This window comes from Macrobrachium nipponense, chromosome 41 (assembly GCF_015104395.2).
Source record: "Macrobrachium nipponense isolate FS-2020 chromosome 41, ASM1510439v2, whole genome shotgun sequence".
NCBI classification, from domain to species: Eukaryota; Metazoa; Arthropoda; class Malacostraca; order Decapoda; family Palaemonidae; genus Macrobrachium; species Macrobrachium nipponense.
This window is the reverse complement of record NC_061102.1, coordinates 36,845,573-36,867,119: the sequence shown is the minus strand read 5'-3', so window position 1 is coordinate 36,867,119 and position 21,547 is coordinate 36,845,573. Positions and strand designations below refer to the sequence as shown.

Here is a 21,547-nt window from a genome sequence, read left to right as displayed (position 1 = left end):
CTTATTGGTTAGGTTTACGTTTCCTTCTGTTTCTTCTTTTGCGTATTTGTCTCTAAATTTCCATTTTCGTCTCCTATATCTCGTGTTTGTATATTGCCTCTCCAACAAGTTTCGTTTTAGGGCTAAGTAACCTCTGCTGTAATCCCCTCATTCTTACTTTAATCATATTCTGATCGATGGTGAATAATTGTTTGTTACATTTAATGTCATTTTGGGAAGGAAGTTCTCGTTTTACTTAATAAAGGGGAGATGTAAAGTCGTGAATGTCAAAGAATCTCTCTCTCTCTCTCTCTCTCTCTCTCTCTCTCTCTCTCTCTCTCTCTCTCTCAAGAAAATTTAGTTAGCACTTCTTGTCATAATTTAGTAATGAAATTTTCAGAGGCAAATTCAATTAAGAGTGAAAAAGCACTGTTCTTTTAACTTTTTCCCTCTTGAGAAAACTCAAGTTCGCTGGTCCATTACGATCTATCCGGGTCTTAATTAGAGTGAATTGAAAATGAAGAACAATCTCTGATGAGTTTTACATGTACACGTTTAGTGCGTGGTACAATGTAGCTTAAAAATGAAGACTATAGTTCTCATTGAATTTGCTAACTATACTCTGTTTTTTTCCATCTGTCCATCCGCCTGTGGTGTTTGCACATGGTAACACTGCGTCCCGGTCTTTAAATAATATCCTATTTCGAATATTTGCGGTGTAATTCGCATACAGTAAATTATTAAAACACTTTTCAGTTGCAAATGTACACCAAGCTATCGTTTTATTTACCTAAAACTTACACATAGCGTAACTATTTAAAGCCCGGGACGCAGTGTTACCATGCGCGACCACCACAGGCGGATGGACAGATGGAAAAAAACAGAGTGTAGTCAATTATCTATTTTGGCGATGTTAATCATTCTTCACAATGCCTAATGTTTAATAACCATAGTGCTGTGTTCCCTCGTCCGTGAATATGTTCTTAATTATATTATCTATCTTAAAAATGTTTAAATACCAGACCACGGGAACGTTTCAGCTTGCTAAAGCCTGTTAGCTAGGCACGCCAAAAGGATCAATTAGAAAAAAAATATTGATTTAGGAAACTAAGAGGAGCAATTAGAACAAAATATAATTTGAGGAAACTTATGCTGTCGGCTATGCATGGGAGAAATTAAGTAAAAGTCCTCCAACACTCGCGTAACAGCATCTCGCGCACTTTCTACGAATGAGTGTGTGGCGGCAACTAAATGTTGAATATGAAAAACAAAATGAGGTTACGGAAGATCCGCCTTATCATTTACTCCAATATGAATAAGCAGATTATATCAGTTTTAATTGATTTGTTTGTTTGACTGTAATATTCAGCACTTTGTTGACGATTGTATACATTTCAATTGACACTCCTTTGTAAAGTGCAACTGCATTCAGTTATAATAGTAAGCATTGCTGAAGGCATACTGGACACTGAACTCCCGAAATTTCTGAATCTGACAGTTAATTTTTACAAGTTGTTCTTTAAACATTTTTTGAAAACTCCTCTGAAAGGTGTTGCGTTTTCAGTAACTACATTCTCATAATAATTCAAAGAGCTGTTGTGACTGATGTTAGAAATTAACAAGATTCTTAATCATGTGCTGTGAATGAGGCAAAAAAGTACAGGCAAATTTGTGCCAGTGGATGGAATGATCGCGTAGTTGATTTTCTTGTTTCATTAGCCATTGCTCTTAGGGACGGGTAATAATGGAAATGGTCCGTTTGATTCGCATTCATGCCCATTGAGCTGCTTAATGAAAAAAGAAACACGGCCCCAAAACCATTATTAACGGCTTCATTTACTGCTTACGGAAGTCTGATTCCAGTAGTTCTCACTCTCACGCATTTGCACATTATCTCTCTCTCTCTCTCTCTCTCTCTCTCTCTCATATGTACGTATAAACTTTCGCTCGTTAGTTGTTCATCATCAGCCTTCGAGATTAGCCCATACTTTTCTTTGGCCGCACAGCGTCTAATTAAAACTTCGCTTCTCACTCCGGTCCGTTTGTAAGCCGTCCACTTTTATTCTTTCATTACATCAGCGTGAGATTTTGGAGTCTGTTTAGTGTGTTTTTCTGCCATTCTTTCCGTTAGTCAGGCAGCACTTGTAACCTACTTTACACATTTTGCCACCTCCTCTTTTTCCCGTTTCCACTCCTTTACATCTTAATGGATAAAATAAAGTTTCTAGCGTAATCCTACCCGGTCGGCATAATATTATCGTCGCGTTCGTTCTGCATCTGCATGATTTCTTGTTGTATCCAGTTTCGCCGTTCATGTAAGCTCTCAGAGTGCATCGCACTTGGAAGCTTACGTCAATCATCCACTTTCTCCAAGTCTCTTGCATCTTTCCTCTGTACTAGACATTCATCTGTCAGTCTCCCACTCTTCTTCCTTATCAAGACAGTTTGGAAGCATAGATAAGTGGCTTATGAGAACAAAATTATTTTGGCCATTGGCATCTCCTGGATTCTGTAGAATGGTGGCTTTGAGTTCAGGCCCGGCTGATGGTGCAATATATTTTTCACTTTCCTTGCAAGGTAGGGATTGGGCGTTTTGGGAGGCCGATTGACAACCGCTGCCAGTTGCTCCGTGATCCTGGCTTAGATGGAGAATGGACTTAGACATTGATTATTCCTGTAGCCTTTAAACTGAGAAGCCATTAAGGAGGGAGTTTGGGTTGGTGTTGTAACCGTAATTTTAATGGGAGGCTCTGATATACTGACAATATCAGATAGGGTTTAGTTGACTTCTATGGTTCACCACCATGACACTTGCTAGTTTTATCTGACAGATGCTTATAAGAGTCAGAAATGTTTTCATGTCCCTATGAGAGTGGCGTTTTATTTTTTCGTGTGTCTTATTGTTTCCTATGAAGTCTTAGAACTATTGATCAACAACAATCCTGTATATATCACAGAGGTCAGGCACTCATGCCACAGTGTCAAGAAAGGTCTGAGAAAATCAGGTTGTAATTGTTCTAAATAATTCACAGAGCATCAGAGATAATAAACCGACAGAACCTCTACTCTCTGGCTTGACTTTTCTGCAGTTGCATTCTCTTATAAGATTAGTCACAACTGAACACAATGTATGATGTGTCAGAGAGCATACTCATTGACCCTTCTGGATGGATTTGATGGAGATGAACCGTATATTCAATTTCTGTGATGCCATCATTTGCAGAAAATTCCCATCTACTCTTTGCTACCACATGTAAGCAAGAAAGTAGTCTTCTCTCTTGTTTTACTGGTTTCATCTGGCCACAAACCTATTATGTACTGTGTTGCCTACATCTTTTCAGTACAACCAGTTATTTTTCTGTTATATATTGGACTCTATCCATTGCTTTGAAAACAAAGTACTCCAACGCTCACTTAACATCAGAAAATTTCTGATCTTGTACATTTCGAAGAACATAAACTTTCTTCCATATTTCAGCTCAGTTTCTGCAAAATTATTTAAAGCCCTTTAATGATATTTCACTTGTCACAGGAAATCTTCCCCCTTTTTCCTCGGATGATGTGTTTATTTTATGTGACAGACAACCACTTCCATACAAGTTTGTTATATGTACAGTTCGACACATTTTAAGAGTTAAACATATTGTATAAATGCAATGGGTATAATGCAGTGTAGATTTGCATGGGATCATTTTTGCTAATAATTTCTCGTGCACTGCAAAATCAGCAAAAAATTGAAAAATTAGCTAACAATCAATGAGTAAGACTAGCAATAAACGATGGACATCCGAGTATGATGGCATCCATAATTTTCAAAAAGAAATACTTGCCTGCAATACAAGTTAGTTGGCAATATAATGTGATGTATGTATGTATGTAATATATAATGTGTGTATATATATATATATATATATATATATATATATATATATATATATTATATATATATGATATATGTATATAGTATATATATATATGTATATATACGAATATATATATATATATATATATATATATATATATATATATATATATATATATATATATATTGGATTAAAACAAAGGTCAGACATAATTTCACGTTCGCCGTTATCAATTTCGATGGGATATCGGTGCAAAACCCTCAGAAAAACTAAGTACAATGTGCCAACAAGTTAAATTCGGTTAATTACTGGGACTAAAAAATTTACCAAAGAAACATTTTTATTCAGGACAAATGCTATCTAACTTGAATACCTGGGAACGTCAAATATAAATACTAGTTTGCTTGACTGATTATAATGCCTACGACACTGCAGTTGTGGACACTGAACTGTGTTAGGGTTCAGGGGGTCAGAAGGTTATAGCATAATGTTTTCGCAACATTTCTTGCATATGTCAGAGATATATATTATTGGGTCTGAGCTACCTTCCTTTCCGAATATTCTTCTAAGCCTATGATTATTTGATATTTTTATGTATTGATTTCTTTTTACCTTTATGAATATATATACATGGTAATTTTCAATATGCTATTTCTCTTTCCATTCTTCCTTCATTTTTCCAGAAACTATGGCCCTTTGGTTCATTACACTGGAATGCACGTAGTATGTTTGTTATTGCTGACTGCAGTCTCTTTCGGTGCATTAACATTTTTAATTTTTCCTTTCATGATTTTAAAGCAGTTCTGTGCGAAGTCCAGGCATTTCTTCCTATGTAGTATGAATGTGTGGAGAGAGAGAGAGAGAGCAGAGAGGAGAGAGAGAGAGAGAGAGAGAGAGAGAGAGAGAGAGGTATTCGTTGTTAATTTAGTTTAATATCACACAATAGCGGGATAGCCGTTAGTTTCTAGGTCGAACAGTGGACAACTTGTAAAAATTCACTTTAAAAAAGTGTATTTATTGTGTATAAAGCATTTTAGTATCGTTCCTTCAAGTATATGTATGTATATATATATATATATATATATATATATATATATATATATATATATATATATATATATATATATATATATAATGGGTGTGTATGTGTATATACGTACGTATGTATGTGCCTAATTCTTGTAGATAAGGAAATATTTCTCTTACTTTCGTTTACGAATTTCATCCTCTCTTGTTTCATGTATTCTTCGCCTTTCCACCAAGTCCAGTTGTACAATGTGCACATCTGTGTGTGGACATGTGCAACAAGCAAAGCTGTTTTTATACAAAGAATATGTGAGCGGCAAGAGATTGCATTGAAGAATACAAGTAGGTAGCATCAAAATATCATTCATTTGAAGAATTTCAAATGGCGTAGTAATAAGGTCATAAAAGGCTTTTAATGAATATGACATTAATTATGGGAACATGTAAATCATGTCCAGGCTCGAGATAGTGGAGAAAGGAAAGTTATACAGAGAAATGTGAAACGTGATACTAATCAAGTTTGTAGCGACAATGATTAAATTTCTATAGAATAAAGACCTAATCGTTAATTCAAGTAAACTAGTTTCGTATCTCATTTTGTCAGCAATAAACGTTAAAAACATTTTATGAATTTACACCATCCTTAAAATTAAGAAAAGTCATTATCTGTATGAAATATTAAAAATGATAATCCTTGATAATTTGCATTGTAAATTTGAGACCTAATTACCATAAATGAATTACTAAAAAAAAATTTTTTTATTAAAACTGTATCTGTATTTCACGCAGATCTTTCTTGTGTTCGATGTCAGTTTCCATCATTCAGTGTGCCCTTTACAGAACAAATTTTCTGTTGAAGTCTTTATTTCATGTTAAAGTGGCGTAATATTGAAAGCAATGAATATAACTCCGAAGAGAAAGCTGATTATGCAAGTTCTTCACTAAATGTAGCAAACTTGCAACAGGTAGCTGAACCGTTTTCTGTAATGACTGATTGTGAAATCATAGAAACCGAACTTCATAGAAAACGAAAATTAAAAATTTTGGGGTAACTAGCTACTGGCCGTGTCGATGAAGAAACGAATTTTATCGTAATAGTTACGTTGTGTTTCTCAGTTCTCGTTAGATTTATGCTATGCACCAAGATGACTACGATATGCAACTAAGAAGACTTTTATTTTCTTTCTCAATTTGATACTGAAATAGTTCGGTGGGTTAAATGTTAATATTGATTATTATTTAAGATACATTAGTTATGAATCCCTTAGCACAAAAAAGTCAGAATTGAGTCGTCATTATTAAACTAACGAGAGAGAGAGAGAGAGAGAGAGAGAGAGAGAGAGAGAGAGAGAGAGAGAGAGAGTTAAATACTAGTATTTCACTATTGTGCTCCTAATAAAAGCAGTAAGTAGCTCCCAAAACCTATTTTTCGGTTGAAGCTACAAAAATATAAAAGATTTTTCATCCAGCTACCCCAAGTCAGAAAATACAAAAATTTACATTGAGCGGGTATTTTAGTTATTCTAAGAAAATTAAATTCAAAAAATGCATTTTAAATTAACATAAAATTTTATATTAGTTTCATTTTGAGCAATCACAATCACAATTGAGATGGATAAGCCAGACGTTCACTACTTAACTTCTCAATACCTAAAATCATACTGGGCACAAATACCCTCATTTCCTGTTCAATGTTGCTTTCCACATGTCCGTAAAATCAAGATTTCTAGCACTGAATTCAAGATTGAGATAGACGCATGAAAATTGTATTTCCTAAGGCGCCCTGTAAGCTGCCGAACCATGGATGCCGTTGCTATGGAAACAGAAGATATGAACCTTGGCAACTAACAAGGAAACCCAAACAGTATTAAGGAGTGGTCGGTCGTCTGTTCTAGCAGCGGAGAGTCTTACTACACCCACCTCCTCAGTGGCTGCCTTCACGTAGGACTCAGTGCTGCTACAAAATTATGTGACGCCTTTGGCAAATTTCCGATAGGCAGATGCACTCACTGTCCTGGCTGATTTTATATATATTACACGAGTTTAATATTTTATATATTTGACATCAGGCCGGGTTTGTTGGCCGACGAAAGGAACTGTGTATGTTTTTTTTTTTTTTTTTTTTTTTTTTTTTATTTAATGCATTTGCGGTCGGGGAGAGAATTTTTTCTTATAATGGTGTAGAGTAGTAATCATTCAAAGGGCGATTTTTTTAAAAATGACATGCATGAATTCAGGAGCTTCGTTGTTGTTCCATAAAATCACGACGTATGCATCTCCTCTACAACTCTTTATGGGATAAAGAGGATGTTAGTGATTTGACAGTTTTATTTTTTCTTTCCTGGATTTTTCCTTCTGGCTCATTGTTTATGGGCAAGGGTTTTGATATTTTATATGCCTTCTATGGATTGTTTTATACTTTTTTTGTATGGAGCTGTGGTTTAGGATTTTAATTTTCTTTAGGATTATGAGATTATGCCAGCAATAAGGAGCAAATCATTATTGGACTTGAGAGGTAGTTTCAGCTTTCTAATACATATGTATATATATGTTTATGTATATATATGTGTATATTATATATATATATATATATATATATATATATATATATATATTTATATGTGTGTATGTATATAATATATATAGAAATATCCTTTTTACAAATAACCATGAAGGAAGAACAATGTGGCAGAACATGCTTAATGTAGTTCCCATCCCTGAATCTAGAGAGGCTGAAGGCATATTGTTTCGAGATTGTCTTCCTTGGTGCAGCCAGTTTCCAATTCCTCCTCCATCAGATACTGAGATACTAACTCATAAGAATCATGACCTTATGCTGACAAAAGAGGCACTCGTCTAGGAAGTCCTATATGTTAATAAAATGCTGAGGAAAGCCAGCAATCGCCAGGGCAAGTAGTTCAAGCAACATCCAAGCGTCTTTATAGTCCTTGTTTACTAGGTTCGGTATATCGGACTGTCATGGCTGCTCACAAGTTGGTCTTAGTGGCATTCCAGGTGGCACCCACTGTGCCCCTCAGAGGATTTTTAGATCTAGCAATAGCAATGAGAGTGACCCCCTCCCCTCCACCTTGAGGAAGAGTTAGTCAGTTGCAGTAAAGGGTCATCTCTTGGGACTCTTATACCGCTCCCCTGGGTCTGCTCCCACGAAAGTAAATGAGATTCATTATCAGTTAAAAAAGAAGTGGGCCACTTGCTAGTAGAGTAATAGATAGTACTCAAGGACGTTCCGGTAGAAGGATTAATATATTGTAAATGAGGATCTGAGACAAGGTGGTTAGATGATGATGATGGTTAAAGGGATGGTTTGTGTAAACGGGTCGGGATCCAGAAAGACCTGCGTGGCGAGTATCGATTTGTGTGTATGATAATGGTTGGGGATTGGAACGAACTGAATTATACGACCTGTGTTTGAGAATAGAGGGTACAGATGATACAAGTTTTATTAGAATGATGATCAGTTGGAAGTGTGAAACAAAAAAAGTCAGAGGAACAGTTGTTTACGCAGTATACGCAGATGTTGGAATAGATTTAAGATAGTGAAATACTACGAAGACAGGACAGTATGCAGAGGGTAGGTTTTGCTAACCAGTGTTAGAACGAAAGGACTTTTGACCTGGGAGGCTCAAGAATGCTTGCACGATTGAGTGAACGGCCATTTGTTTTGATATCAAAAGGGCCTGTGTCATTTTGTGTATGCGGATGTTTGTATATGAATAAAAGCCATAAAGTGATGGTAACTTGAAAAATTATTCGTTAACGGTTGCTTCGACCCTTTCCATATAACAGCTGCACCAAAAAAAAAAAAAGTACTTCAGAGCATGTCTGAGCCATCACTGAAGCACTGAATCCATGGCCATTCTCAGGAAATATTTCAGGAATTTCTGGAGGCTCGTCTATGTTAGTATGTTTGACTGACAATTTCTGGACATTTTTTGCATAAATAGTATTTATGATGTATGAAAAAAGTAGCTTTAGCCCACTGGAGAAATGTTGATTGTAATAATCATAATTAATAGATACTGAAAACAGTAAAGGAAAAGATGACACGAAATGTAAGTTGAATTGAATTCCATTTTATACAAAAGAGTAAATCATTTCGTAGAAGGGTTTTCGCTGTCATTATTAAGTCAATGTTGCCGACGGCTACCATCGTAATTAAATTCCAGTAATGATGTGCAGTACTTGAAAGCTGTACTTTATTAAGGAAAATCAATTGCAGTAATAGTATTAATTTGGATCTTCAGAAAAATCTTTAATGACATTAGGTACCTTTCATCCCTTAGCTTTCCAATAGTGATTAATAATGATAATGACATATTGGCAGTAATGATGGCCGTGAGCATAGTCTTGGTGTACTCGACCCTGTGACTGACACGAAACACATAATGGTACACAAACGTATATATATATATATATATATATATATATATATATATATATATATATATAGTGGTTATTACAATTAATATGTGTATCTGGTAAAAAGGGACCAGTATGTGTGTATGTATACACACACCAGAGGTGTTGGAATCTGCTGATGTTTCGTGGGTTTTAAATAAGATTTTCATAGTAATAGTGTGAATAATGCTGTGATATACTGGGAAGTTAGGCCCACTAGAACAACTAGGTAGCAAGTGTCCTATGGATTTGTGGGCATTCAAGTTATTTTGTTTCTACAAAACCAGACCATCTAATGTAATTTTTAAAGAAACATCTCTTAGAAACACACTTGCACAAGAACCGGACAACCTACGACATTTAAACAACCTCGTCTAAGAACGTCTTTCACGCAAGTGAGGTTCTTCTACCACCATGATTTAACAACCTTGTCAGAAATCCTCATTTACATAAAACCAGTTATTTTGTCATAGTCACTGAACAGTCTTGCCTTCTACTTTTTCACAAAAGCAGTTTTCTTTCCTCCATTGTTATGCAACCAGACTAGTTGGTCTATGGTTACGGTTAAACAACCTTTTCGTAGACCCTCTTTTGTGCAAGACCAGTCCTCCTACTGCCTTTGTTAACCTAAACTACCTTATATAGACCTCCGTTTTGCACAAATGCAGTCCTTCTGTCATAATAATTATTGGCTTTGTGTTAGACCTTCATTTGACAAAAACCAACCCATTCTTTCACTGATGATAAACCAACCGGCTTGTACTATACGCTTGTTCCCACGAAACTAATCTTCCCACCGCAATTATTGAGTAACCTTTTCTAAACCTCTATTTGTGCAGAATCGGTCATTCTGGTGACATTAATAAAGAGCCTTGTCTTAAACACTGGTTTGCTCAAAACAAGTTATTTTGCCGCCAATATTAAACAACACCACTGTTAGGCCATTGTTTGCGCAAATCCAGTACATCCAACACCATTACTAAACAACATTAGCGTAGACCCTCATTTGCGCAAAACCAAACTTTTTACTAGTCATTAAACCAATAATTCTTCTACTGACATTATTAAATAGATGTATCTTAGACCATCGTTAGTATAAAACTAAGTCATTTTATTTCCATTTTTAAACACCATTATCATATATCCTCGTTCGTCCCAAACCAGTCCTTCTATTGCTGCTGTCAAGATCCTATACGTAGATACTTCTTCGCAGAAAACCAGTCTTATTACTGCTGTTATTGCCTTGTGTTAGACCCTCATTTCCACAAAACCAGTCCTTTTGCTGGTATTATTAAATAAACTATACTTGACCCTCGTATGTATGTGCAATAAAAGTCTTTCTACTGTCATTATCAAATAAACGTGTCTTGGATCCTTATTTTAACATAAACAACCCACTACTGCCATTAGTAAAGAAACTTTTCTTAAGACATTTGTTTGCACCGGTTCAGTCGTCATACAGTCATTATTGAAGAAGCTTGTCTTAGAAACTCGTTTTCACAAAACCAGACCTTCTAATGTTGTTATTAACCAGCCTTGTCCTTTAAGCAATATTATTAACAATTTTCTCGCACCCACGTTTGCCTAAAACCGTTTCTCTACCCCATCAGTAAACCATCTTGTCACTGAACATCACTTACACAAAATAAGTCCTTATATAATCATTATTAAGCATCCTTATCCTGTACTATTTATGGCAAAAGACAAGTCTTTGTACTGTTTTTTTATAAAACTGCCTTAAACAACTTAGCTACAGAACTCCATTTGTAAAACACCAGTCCTTTTACTGCTATCATTAAACAACCTTGTCTTCAACCTTCCTCTGCTCAGAAACGAGCCATTATTGAAGAAGCGTTTCTTGGACATGTTTCGGATGAACCCAATCCCTCTACTGTCGTTATTAAACAGTCTTATTGTGGTCTCGATTGTATGAAAGTTTATTTTTATTTTTTTTTTTATATTCAATAACAATCCGTATGCTAAACCATTTTGTGCACCAAGTCAGACCTCTTAATGTAATCATTATCAGTCTACCTTGTCATAGACCCTCATTTGATCAAAACCTGATTTTATTCTGCTACCATTAAACACCGTCGTTTAGGCCTTCAATTGTAGAATCAGGTCCTTTTTTTCAGCATGCTTAATGCCAGTCTTTCTACCCCTTTTAAAAACATGATTAAAAACATTCCATTAGATCGTCATTTACACCAGACCAATTCTTCTCCTTCCCATTATTAAACAGCCATGTTTTACACCGTCGTTTAGGCATTCAATTGTAGAATCAGGTCCTTTTTTCAGCATGCTTAATGCCAGTCTTTCTACCCCTTTTAAAAACATGATTAAAAACATTCCATTAGATCGTCATTTACACCAGACCAATTCTTCTCCTTCCATTATTAAACAGCCATGTTTTACACCGTCGTTTGCTCAGAAACAGTCCTTCTGACATCTCGACTAGTCCCTCCGCAATTTTGATACAGCGATGTCTTAGACCATCTTTGGAACAAAACCAGTTCTTTCACTGTTATTTACATTCTTTCACTCTCTCCTTTCATCTAAATTCTAAAATGAATATTCCTAACGAAGACCTGGGATATCATCTGTACCTTCCACATCGCAGCTGTAAAGCTGCTTTCTCACCAACAATATTTCCCGTAGGGGGTTAGTGCCGTCAGTGCACCTCACGCGTTGCAATGTAGGCATTGCCTAAGGTTCTTTGCAGCGTCCCTTCGGCCCCTAGCTGCAACTGCTTTCAATCCTTTTACTATACCTCCTTTCATATTCTATTTCTTCCATCTTACTTTCCACCCTTTCCTAACATTTGATTCTTAGTGCAACTGCGAGGCTTTCCTCCTGTTACACCTTTCAAACCTTTAGACTGTCAATTTCCGTTTCAGCGCTGAATGGCCTTAGTTGCCTCAGTACTTGGCATTATGCCTAAAACCTGTTAATCAATCAATCAATCAATCAATCAATCAACTAACAATATTTCATAACACCACTTGATTCATCTATGTTTGGATCAACGCTGTTTCCTGGATTACTTTTATCAGTCCAAACCTCCCCATACACCTTGGGTAACTCATTATCAATATATTGTCGGGCTTTAAATGTAAGCATTCACTCTCCATAACCAAACTTCTACAAGTTTCGTAACGCATTTACAACGTTAGTTATGTAGCAATACGTACGTTAAGCCTTGCATGCACACCAACATAACGTTATGTATGCATATTTAATGCCTTCCCTGCCTGTTCCTGATAACATTGTGTGACTGGAGGACACGATCATTTATTAATCGTGTATTCAGTTGTTATATGATAAGCTAATAAGATAAGACATGCTGCTGATATCAGGGTGATACTCCTTGCTCCCTTTTTTTATTTTTTGTTTTTTGCCTAGTTTCTAACTAGGTGTTATCTGATTTCATTATTGTCCAAAAACGTTGAACGATGTTTTCCTTTGATGAGTATCCATATAATTCAATCGTGGATTTGGATCGCCGCTACGTAAATGCATTGATGGTTCTGTTATGATGATGTTTTAACCGAATTACGGTGTTTTTTAAACAGACGTTTTACCGCGTTCTTTATTTATCTCCCCACCCGTACTCCCTAGGTAGTGGAATCTATTTTTCGTGTATGTTAACGTCTCTGTTAGTACACTGGATGATTAGAAATGCTATTTCTTATGTTAAAATTACATTGAAAGACCAAGTATCTAACATCCATCGACTATTCATTTTGAACATGACCTGGATGCCGTACCGTATCATGACCCATTTTGACCTTCATTTCATAGCGAAACTTTGTGAAGTTAAACTAATAATCTAGCATTCTTGGGAGAGTTCAGGACTTCCACGGGTCGGGTCGAAGCCTTTAAAGAAATCCAAGTAAAATATCATTTTAAGCAATTCTGCGAAAATTGATTCACTCTTCAGAAGTCTATTAGAAAGTTCCTTTAACCAAGGGTGGAGAATTAATGCTGTAGAGATTGTAAAGAGTCAAGTCGTAGAGGATATGATTATTTAAAATTGTCCCATTCTTTTCATAAAATTCATATTATAGTTGTCTTTACTTCTCAAGCCTAGTATCCTGATAAGAGAGCTATTTACACGAAATCCATGTAATATAAATTCCTAGTTGAATGCAATGTAGTATGTAGTTATCATTTTTTCATAGCTTTTTTATTCATTTTTTTTCAACAGAGACTCGCATAAAGGAGGCCGTGGGTGGTTGAATTGTTGAAACCATTATTGGTAATTCAATTTTGCGCGAATATAAAAAACTTTTACATGTGTTTCCCACGCGAAGTTTGAGTGAATTTTTAAAAATCTTTGTGCACACAGCTCCCTGTAAAATTCTGGTGATTGCTGCACTTAAGAATTTCATTGACTTGTGCAGAGCGATGTGTTTTCCAACGTTTTAGAAGTTTCGCCGTTGAGAAGTGTTCCTTGAATAAGGGAACTTATCTTTCCTACTGAGTGTGTCTCGCACTTTCCCATGCTTTCGTACCTTTTACAAATATTTACATTAGCCACTACTGGCTAACAAGCTGCAGCCCTCCTCGTTATAGAGACTCCATCCCATAACAGTTTATTCCCGTAATTCTAAATCGTTAAAGTAGCTTAAGCGCCCTAATGAATGCAAATCGAGAAGTTTTCACTTATTCCTTACCTGTAGCTTTGAGATAAGTAGCCAATGTCTCCTGGTGAGAGGTGGGCGTCATTTTTGTTAAATGAATGTTGCTGGACATCAAAGATTGAAGTTCGTATCTTGATATCTGTGAGGGTATTTGGTACTTTTCATCTATATAAATTCCTCAAGGGTCTGGTAGGTCACTATGTCATTTTATCCGTGATAGGAGTCCTGTTTTGTTGATTAGTTTTCTTTTTGTTCATATTAAGACTTGAAAGTAGACGAAAATCGTGGTTTGATGTTAAGCATTCCAATGTATGTTTACGTAATGCATAGTGTTTAAGTTATTTACTGCTCTATTCTCTCTCTCTCTCTCTCTCTCCCTCCTCTCTCTCTCTCTCTCTCTCTCTCTCTCTCTCTCTCTCTCTCTCTATATATATATTATATATAAATATTAATATATATATATATATATATATATAATATATATATGTTTTATATATAGTGGTGTGTGTGTTTATAAATAAAATGTATGTATACACTACTATATATACTATATATATATATATATATATATACTATATTATCGTATAGTGTGCGTGTGTGTGTTTACACACACACACACACACACACACACACACACACATATATATATATATATATTATATATATATATATATATATATATATATATGTATATATATATATATATATATATATATATATATAATGTATGTATGTATTTATGTATATAATGTCATTATCATATTACCGTGATTCTTATACATATATCAAGCTACAAATGTACTTTTAATATCTAATTCGCTCTACCTCGGAATTAATATATTTTCATATATGTTTAACTGAAGGGGAATTTATTCAGCGATAATAGAATTGCCGGCCGACGGGCACGAACCATCGACATCTTCAATTCCAGGACTGGCAGTGAATCCCTTAGCCCCCCACCCTTGCCCCACCAACAAGAGGATATAAGTTTATGTCGCCTCCCATCTCAAATACCTGCTGCGCTCAAAGGATATTTTTAGTTTTTGGAGACTGCATCAAACCCACCTCGTCCTAGGTAGCGTTGTAGTGCTTTTTGCCTGCACGTAGCCATTATATAAGTCATATCACATTACCGTGTTTCATATACATATATCGAGCTACAAATGTCCTTTAATATCTAATTCGCTCTACCTCGGAATTAATATATTTTCATATATGTTTAACCGAAGGGGAATTTATTCAGCGATAATAGAATTGCCGGCTGACGGGCACGAACCATTGACATCTTCAATTCCAGGACTGGCAGTGAAACCTTAGCCCACCCCGCTACCGCAAGAGGATATAAGTTTATGCCGCCTCCCATATATGAATCACGGTAATGTGATATGACTTATATAATGATTACGTGCAGGCAAAAAGCCCTACAACGCTACCGAGGACGAGGTGGGTTTGATGCAGTCTCCAAAAACTAAAAATACCTGAGCGCAGCAGGTATTTGAGATGGGAGGCGACATAAACTTATATCCTCTTGCGGTGGCGGGGGTGGGCTAAGGCTTCATTGCCAGTCCTGGAATTGAAGATGTCGATGGTTCGTGCCCGTCTGGGCAATTCTATTTATCGCTGAATAAATTCCCCTTCGGTTGTTAAACATATGAAAATATATTAACTTTCGAGGTAGAGCGAATTAGATATTAAAGGACATTTGTAGCTCAATATATATATATATATATATATATATACATAATATAATCCGTATATATATAATATGTAATAAATTATCTATATATATAATATATATATATATATAATATATATATATATATATTTATATATATATATATATATATATATTATATATATATATATATATATATATATATATATATATATATATATATATATATTATATATATATATATATATATATATATATATATATATATATATTATATATATATATATTTACACACATCGCAAGTTGGTTAGAAACACGGAAATAAAAAATGCCCTTCAGGAAGATATACGTACAATATCTGTTAGGGTAGGCATTGCCGTCGTGCTTTTTTGTTATTTCATACACCGGGAAATTGCATAAGGTTAATTGTTTAAAGTATTTAAAGAAAAACTTAAGTAATTTATTGTAATTGAAAACTGTCCTATCATCCAGGTGCTGATGCGGCAGCTAATACACAAAGTTGATCATCGTGAAGCTTGGGGGAGCCGCAGTAATTCAGCCACTTCCAAAATACCTTAAATATTACCAAATGCCTAATTAATCACTACACAATAATCGTATGCATATATCTAAATTTAATTATGAGCATGTGCAGCACTTATAACACTTGGAAAGTTGCATACCTTGGAAAATCTAAAAATATATATATACCAACAGTCCAAACTGACGTCCACGTAGTACATAATTCATTATATCCCTGGAAGGGTACGAAACTCGTATTACAAATATGCAAGGTATGAAACAGATGCTTAAATAAATACTAAAAGTAAGTGATGGTAATTGGAAGGCATTTTAATATGGAGCATTATCCCTCCAAATGATTTCGGATTGACAAACAAACTCCCCCTGAGTTTTACAGACCCACCGATATCATCCTGGGACGAAGGCGAAGTAAGTGTAGAGTGAGAGACTGCGATGAAGGAATGCTTCTTCCTGGCTGGTTTAAACGGCGATTACATGTCGAAAGGAATAGTCGTCGTCACTTCAAAGATATAGCTGTATATCCTTATATAGTCAATAGAGCTCAGAGTATCTGAGTTACGAAGGAGATTTCAATCACGAAGGGTCTCGTAACTCAGATACTCTGAGCTCTATTGACTATATAAGGATATACAGCTATATCTTTGAAGTGACGACGACTATTCCTTTCGACATGTAATCGCCGTTTAAACCCAGCCAGGAAGAAGCATTCCTTCATCGCAGTCTCTCACTCTACACTTACTTCGCCTTCGTCCCAGGATGATATCGGTGGGTCTGTAAAACTCAGGGGGAGTTTGTTTGTCAATCCGAAATCATTTGGAGGGATAATGCTTTCCCATATTAAAATGCCTTCCAATTACCATCACTTACTTTTTAGTATTTTTATTTAAGCATCTGTTTCATACCTTGCATATTTGTAATACGAGGTTTCGTACCCTTCCAGGGATATAATGAATTATGTACTACGTGGACGTCAGTTTGGACTGTTGGTATATATATATTTTTAGATTTTCCAAGGTATGCAACTTTCCAAGTGTTATAAGTGCTGCACATGCTCATAATTAAATTTAGATATATGCATACGATTATTGTGTAGTGATTAATTAGGCATTTGGTAATATTTAAGGTATTTTGGAAGTGGCTGAATTACTGCGGCTCCCCCAAGCTTCACGATGATCAACTTTGTGTATTAGCTGCCGCATCAGCACCTGGATGATAGGACAGTTTTCAATTACAATAAATTACTTAATTTTTCTTAATATTTCAATTAACCTTATCAATTTCCCGGTGTATGAATAAAAAATTCAGCGCAAGGATGTCACACAACTGAAATAATACCAAGTAAACACGTTCTTGACCTATATTTTTGCGATACATTCTCCCTCAGAGGATGATGGCAATTCATATTACGTTGTAATTTTCCTGATATATTCGAGGGCAGTTGATTGTGGTCAGCTTTTCTATTTAGGGAAGAATGGTTACAAGGTTCTGATAAGAGTTTTCCTGTAAAGATTTCGTGAAGCGATCGTGCTGAGGTTATACTTCTGAACGATGTATAATGCATGGCTTGAGTCTAATTATCTGCACTTAAATACGCTTGATATAAACCTCATTTTTGATTGAAAAAATTTCCTAGAGAGAGAGAGAGAGAGAGAGAGAGAGAGAGAATAAAAGTTTTTTATGAACTTGATTGTCGTAGACATAAAAAGAGGCGAATCTTTCATTTTACTTCCTTTTTACACAACGCCTCAGTGGCGTGATCGGTATGGTCTTGTCCTACCACCTCGATGGCTGCGAGTACGATTTATCGGGCATTCCACTGAGGGGTTAGAGATGTGTACTTCTGGTGAAAGAAGTTCACTCTCGACGTGGTTCGGAAGTCACGTAAAGCCGTTGGTCCTGTTGCTGAATAACCACTGGTTCCATGCAACGTAAAAACATAATACAAACAATAACTGTTACTTGGACTGCATTGTATCATCGGCATATAAATAGCTTCAAATGTCTTAGAATGTCTTGACAAGCGCCAGAACACATTGGTCATATTTATCGTAGCAAAGGCAGTGTTTTGGTGCAAATTATAGATAGCATTATAGACTCTGTAGCATTTTCTATTTCATGAGTACGTATATTCTCAGCATAAGTGATCTATTCTAAGAAACTTTTAACGAATCTCACTGACTGACTTATTTTAGTATAGTTAGTAGCCTATATAGGAGCTGCAGATTATGTCTAGTTTAAATTGTAAGCCTTATTTTTTAAAATTTGTAGTGAAAAGAAAAGAAAAAAGAAATCTGGCTTCCGAGTGATACCTTTTTTGGTCTTGCATTTCTTATTCTTAGTGGAATCAGTTATTTCTTCTGAACTTATCAGTGATTATTAATAACCATTTTCAGAGATACAGATACTAAACAAAAATGTCCATATATGCCTTTGGACTTGTATAACTTAATGCCTCGGAGGGTCTGTCAGTTTTGACTAATAATTCTTGATAGTATAATTATGTGCAATCACGGAAGTAGTCTGGTAGGGATCTCTAGAAGTTTCCATTCATCATAAACTAAATTATTCTTGGAAAATACACAAAGATCATCAGTGTTCTCTTATGGTAAGGTTACCAATCACAAAGCAATTGTAATTTTTAAAAAAAATGCCGAGATTGCATGAAATATTTCGAAGCGAGTATTGCATTTGAAATATTTATAGTATTTGTTAATTTCCTTTTTTAATACTTAATGCTAAGACAATGATTGATTCATGACCCAAATATTTTTTATATTTACGAGCTAAAATGAAATCAGATAAGAGTTCGCTTGAAATATCGTTTTTGCTTACGGTGTCACGAGTGGCTGGGGAAATCCAACTCTAGTCGGTTATAATAGATGAGATGGATAAGAGGTGAACTCACGCTCCCTTATTTCTACACTCCTTTGTTTTATCGATCGTCGTCTCGTTAACATCCTTAAAGCGAATGCTTCTTTGGTTTATCGATCTTCGTTCGTTAACATGCTTAATGCAAATGCATCTTTGTTTTCTCGATCTTCGATCGTTAACATACTTAAAGCGAATGTTTCAGGAAGTTTAAAAAAAAAGAAAAGAAAAAAAAAAAACGTGCACGAGAGGGGTGCCAAATATTTGGTATAGGAGTGGACGCCCAGATGTACAACTGTTCAACAGGACCAACAGGTCATTGCAGCTGCTTGCAAGAATCTCATGGCAAATGCCGGTGCAGTTGAAAGAGGAAGTTGACTCCCAGTTAGTGGTAGAGCATAATATTCCTGTACTCCAGAAACCACTTCTGATGGAGGTTCACCGTCAAAATAGGCAGGGATTCGCGTTAAATTCACTGGAAGAAGAATTTTGGAGGAAGGGCGCCAACTGTGATGATATATTCTGACATTGAATGCCTTATCTTTCTGGCCCAAATAAAGGGATTCACATCCAGTCATGGGATTTTACAAACAATAGTGCTATCCTTGTGATGACAGTTTCCTATAAGCATGTTTTCCCGTTATTATATGGAAAAATTCGTGTTATTGTACTGAAAAGGCACAAATAATTAAGTTATGAACATTATTTTTCAGGACATCTTAATATAAATTACGTGTCGTTAGTCCTAAAACCCACAATAATGGCCTATCATTAGGAAATTAGGAAATAACTTGCTTTAGTCAGCTCATGTTTTTGATAAATTCTGAAATACAGTTGTGAAGACATTTTATAATTGACAAGAAAAAAGAATGACCTCAGAACACCCTTGGTTTCCCTTATTCCATCGGCTTTGAGTCAGTCAGATCGGAGTTAAAAATATTCAGTGTAAATGTAATTTTTTTTTTTATCGTAACCCTGAAAAAAATCGAGTCACCTTTGTACCTTTTGTTCCAGTGTGTGTAGTTCTCTTTAGAAATATGCCTTAGAGTAAAGGCGAAAGATCCTGCACTTTGTTCTTTCATTTTCCTCGTGGCCATATGCCATATATATATATATATATATATATATATATATATATATATATATATATATATTATATACATATATACATACATACATACATACATACTACATACATATACATACATACATACATACATACACACACAGTATCTCGCAAGTGCACGTATGTCCATAGAGAAGAGCTCTTTCACCCTGTCGATACAGTTTCCAGGCTGCCTCGCCATCACCAGCGAAGCAAATTTAGTCCTTCTTGTCTTGCCTGTTTCCTTTCCATATCTCTGCGAGATATACGAGAAAGGACACACAGCGCATTAAGTTATTGGGGAATAAACTTCGTCGTCTCCGACAGCTGCTACAGGTAAACATTGATTTCCTCGGAATGGACGCTAATCGCGTATTCTTTATACGGGCTTCGCGTGCGCGCTCTATTAAGAGGTTGCCAGAGGTCGCCTTGGCCTTTTCCTATTCAGATTTATGGAAGGATGTGGGATGTGTGGATGGGTCCCCCTCGGACCCTGGCATGATTATGGGGAAATCAGTTTCTTCCCTCGGTATGGAAAGGATGTTGATAAATATAGCTGTTCACGCTGGACGCCCACGCACACGTACGTACATACATACATACATACTTTATCACATCAGGAGCGAACCCCGGTCTTTCTCCTCCACACAGATGAAGGAATTGATTATATATATAATATACATATATATATATATATATATATAATATATATATATAATATATATATATATATATATATATATCTATATATATTTATATAATGTGTGTGTGTATAATATACAATATAATATATATAGTATATATATATGATATATGATATATATATATATATATATATATATATATATATATATATATATACACATATATATAATATATATATATATATATATATATATATATATATTTTTATATAACGTGTGTGTGTATAATATACAATATATAAATATATATATATATATAGTATATATATATATATATATTTATTATATTACATATATATCATATATTATACTATATATTATATGTAATATTATACACACACACATTATATAAAATATATATATATATATATATATATATATATACATATATATATAATGTGTGTGTGTGTGTGTCTGTCATATCACATAACCGTGATTCATATACATACATCGAGCTACAAAAGTCCTTTAATATCTAATTCGCTCTACCTCGGAATAATATAATTTTCATATGTTTAACCGAAGGACGCACATGAAGCCTTAGACCACATATATATAATATATAATATATATTATACAATTTACAATATACAATGCACAATACACAATACAATTATATCTAATTATATATAATTATAATAATAAGTAATAATAATAAAATATATTTGATATTATAATAATATATATAATAATTATATATTATAATATATATGATATATATA

General features: G+C 34.9%; 1 protein-coding gene and 1 long non-coding RNA gene across 6 annotated transcripts in view; both read left to right on the top strand.

Annotated features, from left to right (window-relative positions):
* Nucleotides 1-21,547, top strand: part of LOC135212693 (uncharacterized) — an 885,471-nt gene that overhangs the window by 569,382 nt on the left and 294,542 nt on the right. The window lies entirely within an intron of this gene.
* Nucleotides 16,611-17,397, top strand: LOC135212897 (uncharacterized). The gene is made up of 2 exons (XR_010314015.1): nt 16,611-16,913; nt 17,089-17,397. It is a non-coding gene; the product is annotated as an uncharacterized LOC135212897 (long non-coding RNA).